The sequence below is a fragment of the Orycteropus afer genome, unplaced genomic scaffold, assembly GCF_000298275.1.
Source record: "Orycteropus afer afer isolate SDZICR_OR568_19922 unplaced genomic scaffold, OryAfe1.0 scaffold00054, whole genome shotgun sequence".
NCBI classification, from domain to species: Eukaryota; Metazoa; Chordata; class Mammalia; order Tubulidentata; family Orycteropodidae; genus Orycteropus; species Orycteropus afer.
In genome coordinates, this window is record NW_006921641.1 from 10,682,798 (window position 1) to 10,700,535 (window position 17,738).

The following is a 17,738-nucleotide window of genomic DNA, read 5'->3' on the forward strand; positions in this document are numbered from 1 at the left end:
AAAAAAAAAAAAAAAAAAAATTAACTATGCCAACACCCAGGGAGACATTCATAGATAATAATAAGAAGAATCTCAGTATGAAAGGGATGCCAAGATGAGCCAAGATTCTCTCACTCTGCCCACATAAATGAACCCAGACCAAATCAGCTATGTTTCCCCTCCCACGAGATCAGAGGTTCTCAACTGCAAGTGAACATCAACATCCTGGAATTTAACGCAGCAGATGCTAGTTCCATCCCAAACCTCTGATTTCTGAAAATGCACCTTGAGTGCTTTTGATATGCCTCCCAAGAATCACTGCAAAGGGCTGTGAGCTCCTAAGGGGAAAATAAACAAATACCAAAATAAATCCTAAACCCAATCGGTAGCTGTCAAGTTGACTCTAACTCATGGTGACCTCATGTGTGTTAGAGAAGAGCTATGCTCCACAGGGTTTGCAATGGCTGATTTTTTGCAAGTCAATTGCCAGGCCTTTCTTCTGAGGTACCTTTGGATGGAACTGGGGATCCACATGTCCTGGAGGTGGGTCATTTGCTGACCTCTATGTTGCCTGCCTTGTTACACTACCTGGTTTCTGTGTACTGTGCTTGTCTTGGAGTCCAGCCTCCTTGCTGCTCTGACACTCCCATTTCCTCAGGCTTGGCTCCTTATTCAGTTCCTTCAAATTACCATATTGCTCCCAACTCAGTGGTATAGTCCAAGTCCCACCTTCTTCCCAGAAATCTTCTGTGCTGCTCTATCACTCAGCAATTTCTCCCAGCTGAGTTGCTAACCATTTAGTGACTTGTCTTTATTTAGGAACTCTGGTGGTGTGGTGGTTAAAGCTTTCAGTGGCTAACCAAAAGGTCAGCAGTTTGGACTCACCTGCTGTTCTGGGGGAGAAAGATGAGGCAGTCTGCTTCCATAAAGATGTACAGTCTTGGAAACCCTATGGGGCAGTTTTACCCTGATCTACAGGCTTGCTATAAGTCAGAATCATGGCAGTGGGTTTGGCTTTTATTTTTTTGTCTTTATTTTATGTCCTCCACATATGGAGCTCTGGTAGCATAGTGCCTAAGGCATTTGACTGCTAACCAGAAGGGTGGTGGTTCAAACCCACCAGCCACGCCTCAGAAGGAAGGTTGGGCAATCTACTTCAGTAGAGATACTGTCTCAGAAACCCAAGGAGGGGTCGCGATGAGTCAGGTCCGACGCGATGGCACATAACAACAACATATGTAGCACGGGGCTAGACCATACAGTAGATAGCCGACACATATTTAATGATTGACAGGCATAGAACATAAAAGTTAGGAAATGTTGACTGCTTTTGACATGAGGAAAAGGAAAAAAGAAAACATTTGATGCAGAAAGAAATCTAGCAAGAGAGAACACCATAAATAGCATTTTGTACCGTGTTGATGTCTATCTTTAAAAGAATTTAGTCACAATAAATAAGCTCCTGGCCTGGGAGGGCTAAAAATGAAATCTTGCTAAATTAGGGAAGATTTTGATTAAAAGAATCCTTAAATAAATTAAAATATATTCAAATGCAACATCTTTGGCACCTGAAAACTGGGCAAAGTCCTTAAAGAGTCACAAGCTTTTAATTTCAAAAATTCATGGACAAAGTGCCAGATGTAGCAAATGAAAATGAAAGGACAAATGAATCGTCTCTTGTTAACATAGGGAACTGACGCTAAAAATTATAGACTGGTCAGTTTAAATTCCAGTCTTCAAAAATTAGAATAAACCAGCCAGGTACGGATCTGCAAATATTGTGATTATCCCAATGCAAAGGATGACTAATGTGGCTTTATGATGAAAAAAAAAAATTCCTCACACTAACCTATTTTTTTTTTTTTTCCTTAAGGATCTGGTTATGAACTTTATATACTAGAACAACAACAACATGCATACAATTTGACAAACATTTTCCAAGTATCTACTATGTGCCAGGCTCTAGGCAAGCTAAGCTGAATAAGGCCCAGTGCCTGCATATGCTGAACTTTCACTGTTCCGGGAAGGGAGACAATGGTGAGGGTTATCACAGAGGCATTAACCACCCTGTGGCATGCCGTATACTCACTCCATCTAAGGGTTTCTAAGAAGGCTTATCACTGAGATGGTTTTGAGGAGGGTCTTGCAAAATGACTAAGATTTGGATGGCAAATGCAGCAAAAGTGTTATACCTAGAAGGGAGGGAGGAAGACAAGAGGACACCAAGCAGAAGAAATACTATTGAGCAGTCACAGCAGTGGGATACTGAGGGGATTGGGGTGGCATGGCGTCTACGGCATCTGACTGCTAACCAGCAGGTTGGCAGTTTAAACCCACCAGCCACTCCTCGGAAGGAAGGTTGGGCAATCTACTTCTGTAGAGGTACCACCTTGGAAACCCAAGGAGGGGTCATTATGAGTTGAATTGACTCCATGGCACTGAGTTGTTTTTTTTTTTAAGGATGGATAGAATACAGGTTGGGAGGATACTGGTGCAGAGGGGCTCTGAATAAAGATGTCAAATAGCCCACACCACCCAATTCAGTGGGACAGACATTTTCCTATAATTTTTAAACACCCCCAGCACAGTATAAATCGAGAATGGAGAATCCATAAAACTGGAATAACTCTAACCTTCAGGGCTGAAAATAAAGCATGTAAGGCAAGCAGTGCAGTGTCTGGTATATGGAAAGTTCTTGATAAATAAAAAATGGAACCTAGAAGAATGCAAGAACAGGATGACATAGTAAAAAGAATATGGTCTTTGGAATTGGACAGATCTCAGCTTGACTCCTATTCTGCTAGTTACTACATGGGTGATCTCCAGCAAATTACTAAAGTTTCTAAGCTGAGGTTTTCTCATCTTTAAAATGGTATAATGCCTACCCTGCAAGACTGTTGCATGGTTTGCATGACAAAAAATGAATATATGTAGACTACTTGGTACACAGCAGATATCCATAAATGGTACCTATTATTACTTACTTTTGCCTTAGAAGTAATTAAAAAACCCCAAGCCCCAAGTCTATATAATTTCTTTTTCCAATCTGATTTCCAGCTGAAAAAATACAACCCATAGATCAAAAATAGCCATGTGCTTTCAAAGAGGCACTTTGTTTTATCCACCTTTTTCTTTGAGGGAAATTTACGTGAGGAAGTTTTCATCATAATTTAATTAATAATTAATTCACCACAAGTCTAATTCTACCATAGTCTTCCTTCAAATTAAAAAAAAAAAGAAAAGAAAGAAAGAAATCATGGCTCCAGAGAATCGAAAGTCAATGGGATCCTGCAGCAAAATTTAACCACAGACCTGAAAACATTTGAATAGCGAGGAAGCCCAATGAAAACCTGATCAGACAGTTTTCTTTTGGGCTTTGATAACGTAATATCCTCTCCATTCCCACAGGTGCTTCCTTGAAGGTGAAGCCTTTTTCTCTTTTTTTGGTATACTTGTGAGTGTTTTTGTTCTTTGCAAAGAAAAACCGATTGTCATTGAGTCAATTCTAACTTATAGCAACATGATGGGACACAGTAATACTGTCCCAGAGCATTTCCAAGGCTGTAAATCTTTACAGAAGCAGACTGCCTCATCTTTCTCCTGCGGAGTGGCTGGTGGTTTCAAATGCTGACCTTCTGGTTAGCAGCTGAATGCTTTAACCACTGCACCACCAGAGCACCTCCTTTGCGAAAAGAAGACTACAAATATAATCAACTTTCATATATTTGAGGATTGCCCATTTGATCAGTGAATTATCTACTTTTATTTTTATTTTACTTTTATTTCTTTGAAGAGAGTGGGTACAGGTGCAATGAAGAGTGGAAATGAATGAATGTTCTTCTTTAATGGCAATTTCAATTAGAAACTCCATTTGAGAAAAAAAGTATGATTGCTGTCTAAAATTATGTGTTCAAACTGTCTATTATTCTCATATCTAACTCCCTTAAATTGAAGAGAATAAACTGTGTAAACATTAAGTGAGCATGTTGAGGCAAGCCCCTGATTTAAAGTGTTGCCTGGCTTGTTCATCCAAAATTAGAGGAACAAAGATCATTTTCAAGTCAAGGTACTGGAGCAGTGTTATCTTAAGAAAAGCACATTCACACCCACTAAACCATTCCTGATGGTGGAGCTTTCCAGATAGCTGAGGGTTTATTCTTGGAAGCTCTCTCTCTCTCTCTCTTTCTTTCTTTTTTTTGACTGTGATAAAAATCTTTCTAAAATAGACTTCACATTTACTTCTCCCTTATCCTTTTCCAAATGACTCAAAGTCAGAACTATGAATATCAACTCTTCTAGTTATAACTATAGACTCTGTGGAGTCCTAGGGTGGCACAAATCCTTAAGTGCTTGACTACTAGCTGAAAGGCTGGGTTTGGAACCCACCCAGAGGTGCCTCAGAAGACACACTAGGTGATCTGCTGATCAGTCACACCTTTGAAAACCATACAGAGCAGTTCTACTTGGCACATGAGTTCTACTTTGCATGTTAGTGCTCCATGAGTTGGAATTGATTCAGCAGCAGCTAACAACAACATAGACTATATGGTTATACAGCCATGACTTCAAGGCCGAATGAGGCATGTCAACTCCTAAGCTAAGGTTCTGCTGTCTGCTTTCTGTATCTTGGTTCCCTCCATCCCTACTCTTGATCCCTATTAAGTTATCTCCTGAGAAGTTTTACAATGGTTAGTATGCCTATGTGCCAACGACCTCCTCTGGGTAGTCAGGCTTCTAGGGACTTGGGAATTAGCTCACTAAGCTTGTTAGAAATATAAATATAATAAGTGTTGGCCCTGGAGGGCTCCCTATGAGTAAAACATAGACTTTGTGACTTCTCTTTAGTCTACGCCCTTCCTCTAGGCTGTGTTTTTTATTGGTGTGCTTATAGGACATAGCTGAGCTACAGATAGGTGAGATACTTATTTGTAAAAACTCTCACTGTCTTACTATTACAAATGGTACACTCATTAAACCACAGTTCAGAAACTGGCCTTGGAGATTATTTATCCATTTTACAAAGATCAGAGGTCTAGATGATGACACACATACAATCTCACAGTCTTACCCCAAGTCCAGTTAGCTACATTATGTTGTTGTTGTTGTTACGTACTGTCGAGTCGGATCTGACCCCTCCTTGGGTTTCTGAGGTGGTATCACTATAGAAGTAGATTGACCAACCTTCCTTCTCAGGAGTGGCGCCATTATACCACACCACTTGTAACCTACTAAATCTCCCTGCAGGAACAAATAAGTGCCATGAAAATAGGGGCTTTCCACAGTATGAGTTTGAGTTCTTCATTAACCCAAATCTAAAAATCTCTCAGTACAGACAACAAATCCACTGCCACTGAGTTGATTTCAACTCATAACAACCCTACGGGACAGAGCAGAATTACCCCATAGGGTTTCTAAGGCTGTAAATCTTTATGGAAGCAGACTGCCTTATCTTTCTCCTGAGGAGTGGCTGGTGGGTTCAAACCACCAACCTTTTGGTTAGCAGCCAAATGATTTAACCACTTTACCATCATAGCTCCCAAATATAGACAACAGTTAGGAAGAAACAGAAAAGGTAAGAAAAAGTAAGGAAATCAATACCTACAGAATATTTACAATGTGCTGGGGTGCTTTCTGTCATATGATTTTCACCTCCATTCCCCTACACCTTTTTTTTTTTTAAAAAAACAAGTGAGTACGCCTGTCCCTGGGGGAAGCCAGAGAACTTGCTTAAAGCTGTAAAGAAGATTAGATGTTGGCCCCATTTGACTCCAGAATGCATGCTCCTTCCACCAGAGCTCCTCTTTCCACCATAAGTGCTATAAATTAGATTTACTACTTGTTTCTGACTTTCTACTTGGGGATTTTGGCTCTTCTAGTATCTTAGCCAGGGGTTGCTACAGGCAAGCAAGTTCTCTGGCAGTTGATCAAGAAAGCTCACAAAAGTCTGAGAGACTGACATACAAAGTCATAACAGTGAGAAGGAATAAGATGCTTCTGTTTTTCAATCCAAGTTAAGCTCAAGGGTACAATAATCTCAGACTTTGAAGAACTTTTATTTTTGAAGTTTCAATTTGCTTTTTTTCTTTCCTTTTGATTGGAAAAACATTTTATAGCCATATCCATGGGGTTTTAATGGCATTTGACCCTGTTGCTCATGTCTGTTCTTTTCCCATGGTTTCCATAAAACTGTATTGATCTGCTATTCACCTTCCTTTTAAAATTTTGACTGCCTCTGTTTTTCCATCTGCTTAACACCCCATCACTTCCAAAGCTCAGCTGAGGGACTTGTTAAACCTGAAAACTTGGCCCTCAGATCTACTTTATTAGAAAGTCTCACCAATTAATACCCTCTGATGACTTTGAAATCTCCATATCCTTCCCGACTGCTCACCTGTGCATCAGTCTGATAACACCATCTGATAATACTTGCTCACCTGTCAGTATGATAATACCAAAACCAAAACCAAACCAAACTCACTGCCGTTGAGTTGGATCTGACTCATAGTGACCCCTCCTGGGTTTCCAAGACGGTATCAAAGGGCTGGTGAATGTCATAATATATGCTTTATGGTTTAATATTTGCATATATATTGTCTCATTTGGTCATCCTTGTAACTTTCAAGGTGTACACATTTTCCCTTTCACAGATAAGAACACTGAAAGGCAAGGAAGTGGCTTGTTTTTAGGTCTTCAGACTCTTAATTCTAGCAGTTCTGATGTTGTTAGGGGAAGAATCATACCACATGGCTGAGAAAAAAAAAAAACAACAAAAACTATAGCCTGCTCCCTATGCCCCTACACATCAGATCAGGTCTAATATCCTATCAAGCTCAAAACCTTTGAGCCACCTTTGACTTTCTTCATTCTGCTTCTTCCATCTCAGTAAAGGCTCTCTGTTGCATAGCACATCCTGGAGAGGACTGCCCACAAGGCACTGTCCCGGTAGAAGGGTATTGGTGAGGCCACGCATTTAATTCTGCTATGGGTCAACGAAAGTGAGAATGTATATATATGTGCATATGTATGTCTATACACATACATGCAAATATATCTGGAGCTCTGGTGGTATAGTGGTTAAGGCATTTGGCTGCCAACCAAAAGGCTGGTGGTTTGAACACACTAACTGTTCTATGAAAGAAAGATTGGGCAGTCTGCTTCCATACAGATTTATAGCCTTGGAAACTCAGTGGGGATTGCTATGAGTTGGAATTGACTTGATGGCAGTGTGTTTATTTTTTAGATATATATAGGTATCTACAGAGCTCTGGTAGCATAGTGGCTAAGACACTTGCCTGCTAACCAGACGGCTGGCGGTTCAAACCCACCAGCCACTCCTCGGAAGGAAGGTTGGGCAATCCTACTTCCGTAATGATACTGCCTCGGAAACCCAAGGAGGGATCGCTATGAGTCGGGGGCTGACTCGACGGCACATAACAACAACAACAACTATATATAAGTTATATATTCTACAGAGCTCTGGTAGCATAGTGGCTAAGACACTTGCCTGCTAACCAGACGGCTGGCGGTTCAAACCCACCAGCCACTCCTCGGAAGGAAGGTTGGGCAATCCTACTTCCGTAGTGATACTGCCTCGGAAACCCAAGGAGGGGTCGCTATGAGTCGGGGCCGACTCAACGGCACATAACAACAACAACAACAACATGCATACACACACACACACATATATACACATTATATATATGTTATATATGGTGCATATGTGTGTGTGTGTGCACATACTTAATATAGCTGAATATACTTTTCTTCAAACTCAAGGACAACTGAGTTGAGACTTACAATTACACCATTTTAGGCCAGTGCCAAATACTTATCAATTCATACCTGAAGTAATTCAATAATTGTTCTCCACCTCCAGGAATTCTTTTTCTATCTGTCCTGCCTAAGGCATATGACTGCTAGCCAAAAGGCTGGTGGTTCAAACCCACCAGCCACTCCTTGGAAGGAAGGTTAAGCAATCTACTTCTGTAGTGATACTGCCTTGGAAACCCAAGGAGGGGTCGCTATGAGTTGGGTTCGACTCCATGGCAGTGAGTTTGGTTTTACACACTGATGCCAGCTTAATAATTAATTACCTTAGTTCTGTCCCCATGTCATAGCCCACAGGGACTAAGCAAAGTCTCCCAGATAAACGTAAACTCTTGAATACTTATGGAGACAGCTCAGGAGAGGCCCACTTAGCCTTTCCTTCTAAGGAGGGTGTGGTACAGCCTATCAAGCTCAGGTTAAAAGACTAAGGTTTGAACACAGAAGTTGAAGTTCACATAGAGCATTTAAGACCAGATGAAAAGAATCAAAAAAGAGGGGGAAGTTCCAGAGGGCTTTATATAAAGAACCTTAAACCTGGTCACACCTCTGCAGAGCCTCTTGTGGGCTCAACAGTTCACCCCTTCTCATTCAGATTGCCTGCTGTTCTTAAGAGACAGCTATTCTTACTGGCCACACCTCATTTATGACCCTTTACCAATTCCTCTGGCGGAAATCTCTGTTTCCATAGGTCAAAATGGTTCATGTTTGATATATTATTCATTGGTTCTGTGGAAAAACAGGTTTAGTTCTTGACATGTTCAACTTGCCAAGTCATGTACTCAACCTTAGCTTACAGAAAAATTAACTGCAATCTACAAAGGAGTACCTGAGCAGATCCCAGCATGGGTCATGAGGAGAGGGGTGGGAACCCAGAATTTAGAGGAATGCTTTACCAATTGGTGTCATATTTTTATATATGTAAGTATATGTATATACATATATGTATATGTGTCTATATTTCATTTAAGGAAGAGCGCAGTTTAATACTTAAACAGAAAGAAAAGAGAGAGAGCTTCTTGTCTGAAATCCAAGGAAGCTGACCAAGAGATTCCTGGCCATGGAATTCTTGATCAGTGAGAGTTAAAGCAGTATTTAACATAGCACTGAAGTATAAGAGTAGGACCAAATGCATGATTACAAGTCAAATGAGAAAAAAGTATGGGAGTCTGTACACTCACTTTAAAAGCCTGAGTTACTAACCCTTGTGCTATGGGTTGTTGTTGTTGTTGTTATGTGCCGTCGAGTCGGCCCCGACTCATAGCGACCCCTCCTTGGGTTTCCGAGGCAGTATCACTACGGAAGTAGGATTGCCCAACCTTCCTTCCGAGGAGTGGCTGGTGGGTTTGAACCGCCAGCCCTCTGGATAGCAGTCAAGTGCTTTTAGCCACTATGCTGTGCTATGGGTAGGAGATTTCAATTTGAAGCAAAAACGAACTCTGTCCGGAAGCTCTCATCACCAGGAAAGTCAGTAAACAAAGTAATCACAAGAGTATGTTCTTGTTGTTAGGTGCCATCACGTTTTGACTCATTCTTTCTCTTTTCCCCCTACATTTCAACCATGGGTTCCTTCTCCTCATGATGAAAAATCTCTCATCCCAAAATATTCCCCTCTTATCTGACATAGAAGAAGGAAATAGAATGTGTGGTTAATTGCTTCCATGAACAACTGCCTCCTTTGCCACGAGACAGAAAGAGAGTGCCAGGCTATTGTTACTGAACATTTTGATCAAAGATTCTATAGAAGAATCCTGGTCAAAATGTGGAACAAAAATGAACAGAGGATTCCTAGAGTATAAGCAGAGGTAACGGGGGTGAGGTACAGACTAGTATTTTCATTTGCCTCATATGCATGTAAATGCTGGACAGCAAATAAGGAAAACCAAAAGAATTGATGCCTTTGAATTATGGTGTTGGCAAAGAATATTGCATATATATACCTTGGACTGTCAGAAAATTGAGCAAATCTATCTTGGAAGAAGTACAGCCATAATGTTCCCTCGAAGCAAGGATAAGTCTTCCTCTCATGTACTTTGGATATGCTGTCAGGAGACATCCTGCTTGGAAAGTAAAGGGTCAGAGAAAAAGAGGATGATCCTTTCCAAGATGGACTGACACAATGGCTGTAATGACAGCCTCAATGAATGAATCCTTGCTATACTCGAGCCCATTGTGGCAGCTACTGTATTAACTGCATTAATACATTAATTGCTTTGAAGGCCTTCCCCTTTTTTGTTGACCCTCCATTTTCCCAACATGATATTCTCCTCTAGGGAATGGTCCCTTCTGACAACAATGACCAAAGTAGGTGAGGCAAAGTCTGGCCATTCTCACCTCCAAGGAGCATTCTGGCTGCACTTCTTCCAGGACAGATTTGTTGGTTCTTTTAGCAGTCCATGGTACTCTCACTATTCTTTGCCTATGCCACAGCTCAAAAGCATCAACGTGTTTTTGGTCTTCTTTATTCAATGTCCAGCTTTCACACGCATATGATGTTGTTGTTGTTGTTGTTTGCCGTCGAGTCGGCCCCGACTCATAGCGACCCCTCCTTGGGTTTCCGAGGCAGTATCACTACAGAAGTAGGATTGCCCGACCTTCCTTCCAAGGAGTGGCTGGTGGGTTTGAACCACCAGCCTTCTGGTGAGCAGTCAAGTGCCTTAGGCACTATGCTACCAGAGCTACGCATAGGAAGCGAATGAAAATACCATGGCTTGGGTTAGGCACATCTTAGTCTTCAAAGAGACATCTTTGCTCTTCTGCACTTTAAAGAGGTCTTTTGCAGCAGATTTGCCCAGTGCAATATATTGTCTGATGTCTTGACTGCTGCTCCCATTGGTGTTAATTGTGGAACCAAGTAATATGAAGTCTTTGACAATTTCAATCTTTTCTCCATATTGTGGTGCTTATTCATAGAGTTGTGAGGATTTTCATTTTTTTTTTTTTATGTTGACATGTAATCCATACTGCAGACTATAATCTGTAACCTTCATCAGTAAGTGCTTCAAGTCATCTTCACGTTCAGCAAGCAATAGTTTCATTTAATTAGTAAAGAACGTCTTCCTTGAGCACTGTGCTCTTTTAAAGAAACGAGATCTATATGGGATCTATTTGGGGTCAGATTGACTTGAAAAGCTAGATAGGAAGCTTACAGTGCAGTGAGTTTATGTTAATGGTACAGGGAAAAGGAGGGTAAGAATGGTTGTACAACTAGAGGAATGTAATCAATGTCACTGAGTTGTACACGTAGAAACTGATTTGGTGTATATTTTCAACAATAAAAAATAAAATAAAATATTAAAAAATAAAGAGTCCCCACTCTGGACCATACCTGCTAGCTGTCCAATCACTCTTCCTTTAATTCTACAAACTCTGGAAAGAGTGTTGGCTCAACCTCTTCACTACATAATTCTGTAGCCCATTAACACCTAGCCTCTACCTGTTCCAACACGTGAATGTTTCTTTTACTATATCCACCAATGAGCATCATGACCATTAATTACCAAAGCAAATGCTTTTCATTCTCATCTCACTTGACACTACTGTCTCTCAATCCTGTCTTGCCTTCCTGATGAAACTCTCCCCTGGTTCTCATCTTACCCTGCTGCTTATTAGTCTCTATCCAGGAATCTTCTCCTACTTGCCATGAAATGCTGGCCTTGTCCAGTTGTTTTCAGCCCTCTCATATTGCAGTTTCATCCTGTGGGAATTTCACCAGCTCCATGACTTCAACTGCTACCACTGCATGGTGGTTCAGGCTCAAAGCTGCGTTAGTCAGGAGTGCTCTTCTAAGCTTCAGTCTCATATTTTTCTTTATTTACTGAATATCTCCACTTGTTTATCACATAAACACCTCAGGCTCAATGTTTTCAAACTCATTATCTTCCCCCAAAATTTAGTCTTCTCCTTAAATTTCCACTCTCTACTAAACTCCCTAGCTAGGAATGACACAGTATTCTGCCATTCCTTCCTCTCACCCTAAATCTGGTTGTTCACTAAGTCCTGCTGATTCTACTGCCTCTTAAGTATTCCTAGAATCTGTCCATTCCTCTCCATCCCTACATCTATTGTTTTAATACCTCACATTCTCTTACCTGAACTAGTTTCCCAAAGTGGTTTTCCTGCCCCCGGCTTCTTCCCACTTGAATTCATTCTCCTCCTGCCATCAGACTGATAATGTAATTGAGATAATGTCACATTCTTATTTAAAATCCCTCTAAGGTTCCCATCAATAATAGGATACATTTTGAACTCCTTATGTACAAAGTTCTTTATAATGAGGCAAGTTTCTTGCCCGCCTCATTTCCCATAACTCCTTTAACTCATGTACTCTAAAAACTCAGACTTATGAATTATTCTCAATCTTCAGAATGCACTACTTCAGTCTAAGAGCACATTGTTCTTGCCTGGAACATCCTTTCTTCTATATCTGCCTAGCAAATTTCTATTCACACTTAAAGACCTACCTTTAAGGACATTTCTATAAAGCTTCTCAGAGATGGTAGTTGCTTCTGCTTTTGCTGTCCCATGACCCTTTTAGATATTTTCCATATGTATTTGTATTCGTGTGTTTACATATCTGTCTCTCAAACTCTACTGCAAACTCCTTGAGTGCACCTACCCATTTCTGTGACTGAGAGGCCTAACACAGGGCTTGGTCCATAGTAGATGCTCAAACATTTGCTGAGTTGATCTGAATGCATCTCTTCTCTTTTGGCAACAGGATCAAGCTTTTGACAACAGAAGTGGTTGAAAGTGACTGTACATAATTATACCCACTGAATTGTACAGTTAAAAATAGCTAAAATGATGCCAACAGGGGAGAACAATTCAGAAAAGGAGGGTGAAAATGGCTGCACAACTTGAAAAATGTGATCAATGTCACTGAATTGTACACACAGAAATTGTTGAATTAGTGTATGTTCTGCTATGTATATTCTCAACAATAAAAAAAAAAGAGATTTATACTTCCAAAAAATAAATAAAAATTAGAATAAAGTAAAAAAAAATGTTTAAAATGGCAAATGTTATTGTGGTAGTTCAGTTTGCATGTCAACTTGGCTGGGCCTGGTTGAGTGCCTGGCTAGCTGGTGGTAGTTATTTCCCATGATGAGACTGGCAATCAACTCCATGGTGGGATCTACCACAAGCAACTGAGTCACTGCCTTTGGGATGTGGTCTGCTTCCTGTATATAAGCAGAAGCCTTGGGCAACAGTCCCTAGCTTATGGCACGCTTGGACCTTGCATGTAGCTGTGTCATTGTTCAGCAGTCTGCCATGCTCTTCCAATCTTGGGACTTACAATAGACTTAAATTAATGGCCTGCTGTGTGGTTTGGTAACATCAGAACTGTGCCTTTTTACTTGTCAACCTTGGGCTTGTCAGCCTCAGCAGCCAGTAGCTGCCTGAGTGAAGAAACACTTCTACCTCCAGTGGGCTGGGAGCAAGAGGAAGAGCTTAAGCCCAAGGTCGAGGGGCTTTCATACAGCCCCTAGAGCCTGGCACTTTGAAGTTGGACTCAAAGCCTCTAAACTATAAGAGAATAAATTTCTGTTTGTTCAAGTCATCCCACTTGTGGTATATTCTTGTCAGAGTGGAACTAGGAAACCAGAACCGTTATGTTATATATATTTTACCACAATAAAATAATTATATATAAAAAGAGTGGCTGTCAATGGGCAGGGTACTCTTGCTTTTTATTATTTGCCTTTTTCTTTGACAAAAAAAATAATTCTTTTGGCCATGAAGAGTTGATTGATATGCCCGCAAAATGCAAAGGAACATATTCTGTATATTTACATTCTGAGGGCTTAACTCTGAACAAGGACACCCATTCAGTATACACTAATGCTCAGGGGAGATCCTGAGTGAGGCTAAGTCTCCAGGGTCACTGGCCCAGCAGGTCCCTATGCTGGAGAACAAAGCAGTAGACCTGCAGAGAGAACAGCCCATCCACTATGACAAATCTTCATTTACAGTGATAAGTCTTATCAACTTGTAAATATACACTTGTGTATGTGTGCGCGTATGGTTTTTTTTAAAATAACATAAGAAAAAGCTTTAAGAAAACAGAAACTCCTGACATGAGTAGAGTGTGGAGGGAGAAAGTCTTTGAAAGCTATTTCTTCCAGCTTATGCAAAGCAGAATCTTAATATTTTATGCTAAAAATTTTACATACATATACATACACACACACACACACACACACGTTTACTCACATACACATGTATTTGGTAAAAGCAAATGGGCCTTAATGCTAGATATCTTCATATAGAAAGCATGAGGCTGAGACTTCTACTGAGGACAATTGTGCACTTACTTGGGCAAATAAGCGGAACATGAAGGAGGTGGCATTGCAATGTGTAGCAGCAGACTAAACAGGCATTCACTCAGCGCAGATCACAAATAGAGTCTTTCAAAGGCCAGAGATGAAGATAAATTACTGCTAGCTAAAAACATCCGATGGCTGCGTGGTACCAAGGCATATTCTGCTTTGGTATGTAATTTCCTCACTACTTAACGACAAAAGTGTATCAGAATTGAATTCTAGTACTCTTTGTAAATAGGAGCTGAGTCACAGGTACCTCAATACTGTGTCTGCAGACTAAAGGGGATGACTCATGTCTGTAAAATTCTGAGAGAAAGTACCAGCCAATCCTTTGCTTAGTCATCTTTTGCATGGATGCTGGGTTCATGAGCTCTGTAAACTATAATGAGTGATCTAGCCTTTTACCATCTCTTTATTCTTTTCTAAACAGTACAAATTACATCGCTAAAAATAACCTCATCTACGCAAGTGAGTCACTTCGAACTAACAAGCTTCCACAAGTTATCCAGCTAAATTGTAATATTTACTTGTGAAGGTACAAATCTTGCTGTCATATTAGCCCCCTGCACCCCACCCCCACCCCTCTTCTTTTTTGAGATAAAAATTTGGTAGACTTGGGGAGGGAGGAGGATTTTTCCCAATGTTTTAAAGAAAGTTTTTTTTTTTTTTTTTCCTTCTAACCTTTGACATTGACAAGGTGTTGGGGGCAGGAATAATCCTTCTAACAGGTTCTAATAGCTTATGAAAACTAGAATTTTAATATTTTAGGCTAAATCAATGACTCTGTATTTTTCTTCTAGTGATGGTGCTCATTGCCTGTCAAAAGAGAAATATCAGTAATTTTATTTGCTTTAAAATCCCAAACTGTGAATGTATGGCATTCTGACAAAAGACCCAGCCACGCTAATAAATGCACATGTATTAAATAGTAATCTTTGCTCTCCCAGTAGCTAATCCCTCACCACACCCTGAGTTCTCTAGACAACTAGGCTGTGGCACCCCACCCATTTGCAGTATGGCTTTCTAACCCTCAGGCCTATCCATTGGATTTTAGCTTGTTTTCTGGGCCTGGTGTTGCCAGCCCTCACCAGTTCTACCACAGGCCTGTCCCAGTTAGGCAATAAGTTCAATTGCCCAGGAGGGAGGAACAGGTTACCTGCAATGTAGCTTATACCTTCATAAATTAGGCAGCAACACTGAAATATCAAAACACTATTCATTCACACGCTGGCTTTGGCCAGAGAAGACTGGAAGGGTTTCTCATCACTGTTTGATCAGGAAAGGAATTACTGACACCTCTAGATCCAGAAAGTTTCCACTGCTGTTTCAGCTTCTTCTTTAAGAGATCAGACCATTCAGCCTCATCTGGGAGGTCTTGTGAACAATCTCTCATGGTGCACTGGTGCTTTAGAATAGAAAGATGAAATCACTGTTCCTTCTGAAAATTCCCCAGGAAATGGGCTGTAAAGTCCACTGTCTGGCTCCAACCAGGGTAGAAGCTGAGTCACCTAAACCCCTCATGACTCCTATGGCTTTCTCTCCACTTTACTTGTACCAAGTAGCCACTGGGGGGGAGCCAGCCTGGAATACAGTTAGAGTCACCTGAATTTTGCTCTTGATCTGGGTAAGCAGCCCACTGCAGGGTGCCTACTGGTCACTATTGCTGGATGTTCACTATATGAGCTCAGCCCCAAGCCCCACCCACACCGGTGCACTTCGTGCTGTATGTCTCATTCACTCCACCCTCTCCCCTTGCAGGCTGTGCTGCACTCTGGCTCACCACAAGGACCCAGTGTCCCTTGTTTCCCTTTCATTCCCACAAGTTTGGAGTTACTTAACCTCTCCAAGCGTCTCTTTTATCATTTGCAAAATGAGAAGAATAAGACCATCCATCCCTCAGGGTTGTGATGATAAAAAGAGAGCCTGTAGAGGAAAGTGCTTTACATACCACAAGTGTGCTCTGATGGCCCAGCTAGCTCTTCCATTCAGCCAAGGGCTGCTAAGGCCCATTGCAGGCTTAACATAGTGCTAGGTACTGTGATGAATATCATAATTTAAAAATTGATTCAGACCTTGGTTAGCAAATAAGCCAGGATGATGAAACAAATACACATGACAATTTAAGAAACATCCCAGATATTATATGTTAAAGTCTCAGAATTTATATTATTCAGATCAAGTGCTATAGGGATGGGAAGTGATCAGGTTAAAGGGAAAGCAGGGGACAGGTTTTAAGAAATGATGCAAGAGAAAGATGGAGGTTTAGGAGAGACAGCAAGTGGGATGACCGAGGGGATAAGGCTGAATGAGAGAGAGAAAGTCTGATGGGCAAAGCCTGTCTACTGAGTGAAGTCTCTTAGCAGAAAAGAAATGAAAGGAGATTGGTGCTGTAATAGGATTGATTTGGGGAAAGCACATAGGCAGTTTGAGGAGGTGGGTATGAGGGGAGCGTGACAGGTCAACCAGCAGGCCAATGAAATAATCCTGGAGTGGGATAACTGGATTTAAGCTAGAGTGGAGGCATGGGAAAGCAAAACACAGGAGTAAATAAAACCTTACTATGGCACATTTTTCGGAAGGAAGGTTGGGCAATCCTACTTCCGTAGTGATACTGCCTCGGAAACCCAAGGAGGGGTCGCTATGAGTCAGGGCCGACTCGACGGCACATAACAACAACAACAACATGGCACATTTTGGTTTCTTTTATGTTCCTTGCTTTTTTAAAATTTTTCTTTCATATGTTATTTGATTGTTCTGATCTACAAGGATACCATGAGCTAGAGCCACCTCGACAGCAACTGAAAACTCCAACAATACTCATAAAAACCCTGTGAGGTTGGCAGGGTAAGTGTCAGTGTCATTTCACAGAGCTAGGCTTTCAACCTGAGATCAGTGTTCTTCCCACTATATGTGCAGTTCTCAAGACAAGCTGGGCATCACACTACTTACTTATGAAGCTGTTTTAAAATATGCACATTCAGCAACTTCTTGGCCATAACCAAAGAGCTTGAGGGAGTGAGTCGCTTGGGCCTAAGGGCTCAGGACCACAGTTGGGGTGGGGTGAGGGGAGAACATCAAGGTCAATTGGCATAACATAGTCCACAAAGCCAATGGCATTCATCCTTCTTTGGTGAGTACAGACAGGAGTGTTAAAAACTTGTGAGCAGCCATCTAAGGTACAACTAATGGCTCCCCATCCAGAGCAAAAAGAGTGAAGAAAATCAAAGACTCCTGGAAGCAATTAGTCCAAAGGACTAGCGGATCAGTGCATTTCAGCCTACATGACCCGGAGGCCAGAAGGACTAGATGGTGCCCAGATACTACTGCTCTGAAAGGGATCACAACAGGAGTCTTGGATATACTGGGAAAGAAACGTGGAGTGAAATTCAAAATCGTAAAAAAGACCACGCTTACTAGTCTGACAGAGACTGGTGGAATCTCGAGACTATGGCCCTTAGGTACCCTTCAAGCCTGGAACTGAACTCATCCTGTCGTTCAACTTTCAGTCAAGCAATAGACATGCCTACAAGGTAAACAATAACACCAAGGAGGTACAAACTCCTTAAATCAATCAACCATATGAGATTTGCCCAGAGAGAAAGCTCAGAA

At 41.2% G+C, this 17,738-nt stretch overlaps 1 protein-coding gene across 1 annotated transcript in view; it reads right to left on the reverse strand.

The window, feature by feature from the left end:
• The window catches only part of BABAM2 (BRISC and BRCA1 A complex member 2), an 804,907-nt gene that overhangs the window by 57,245 nt on the left and 729,924 nt on the right, over positions 1-17,738 (reverse strand). The window lies entirely within an intron of this gene.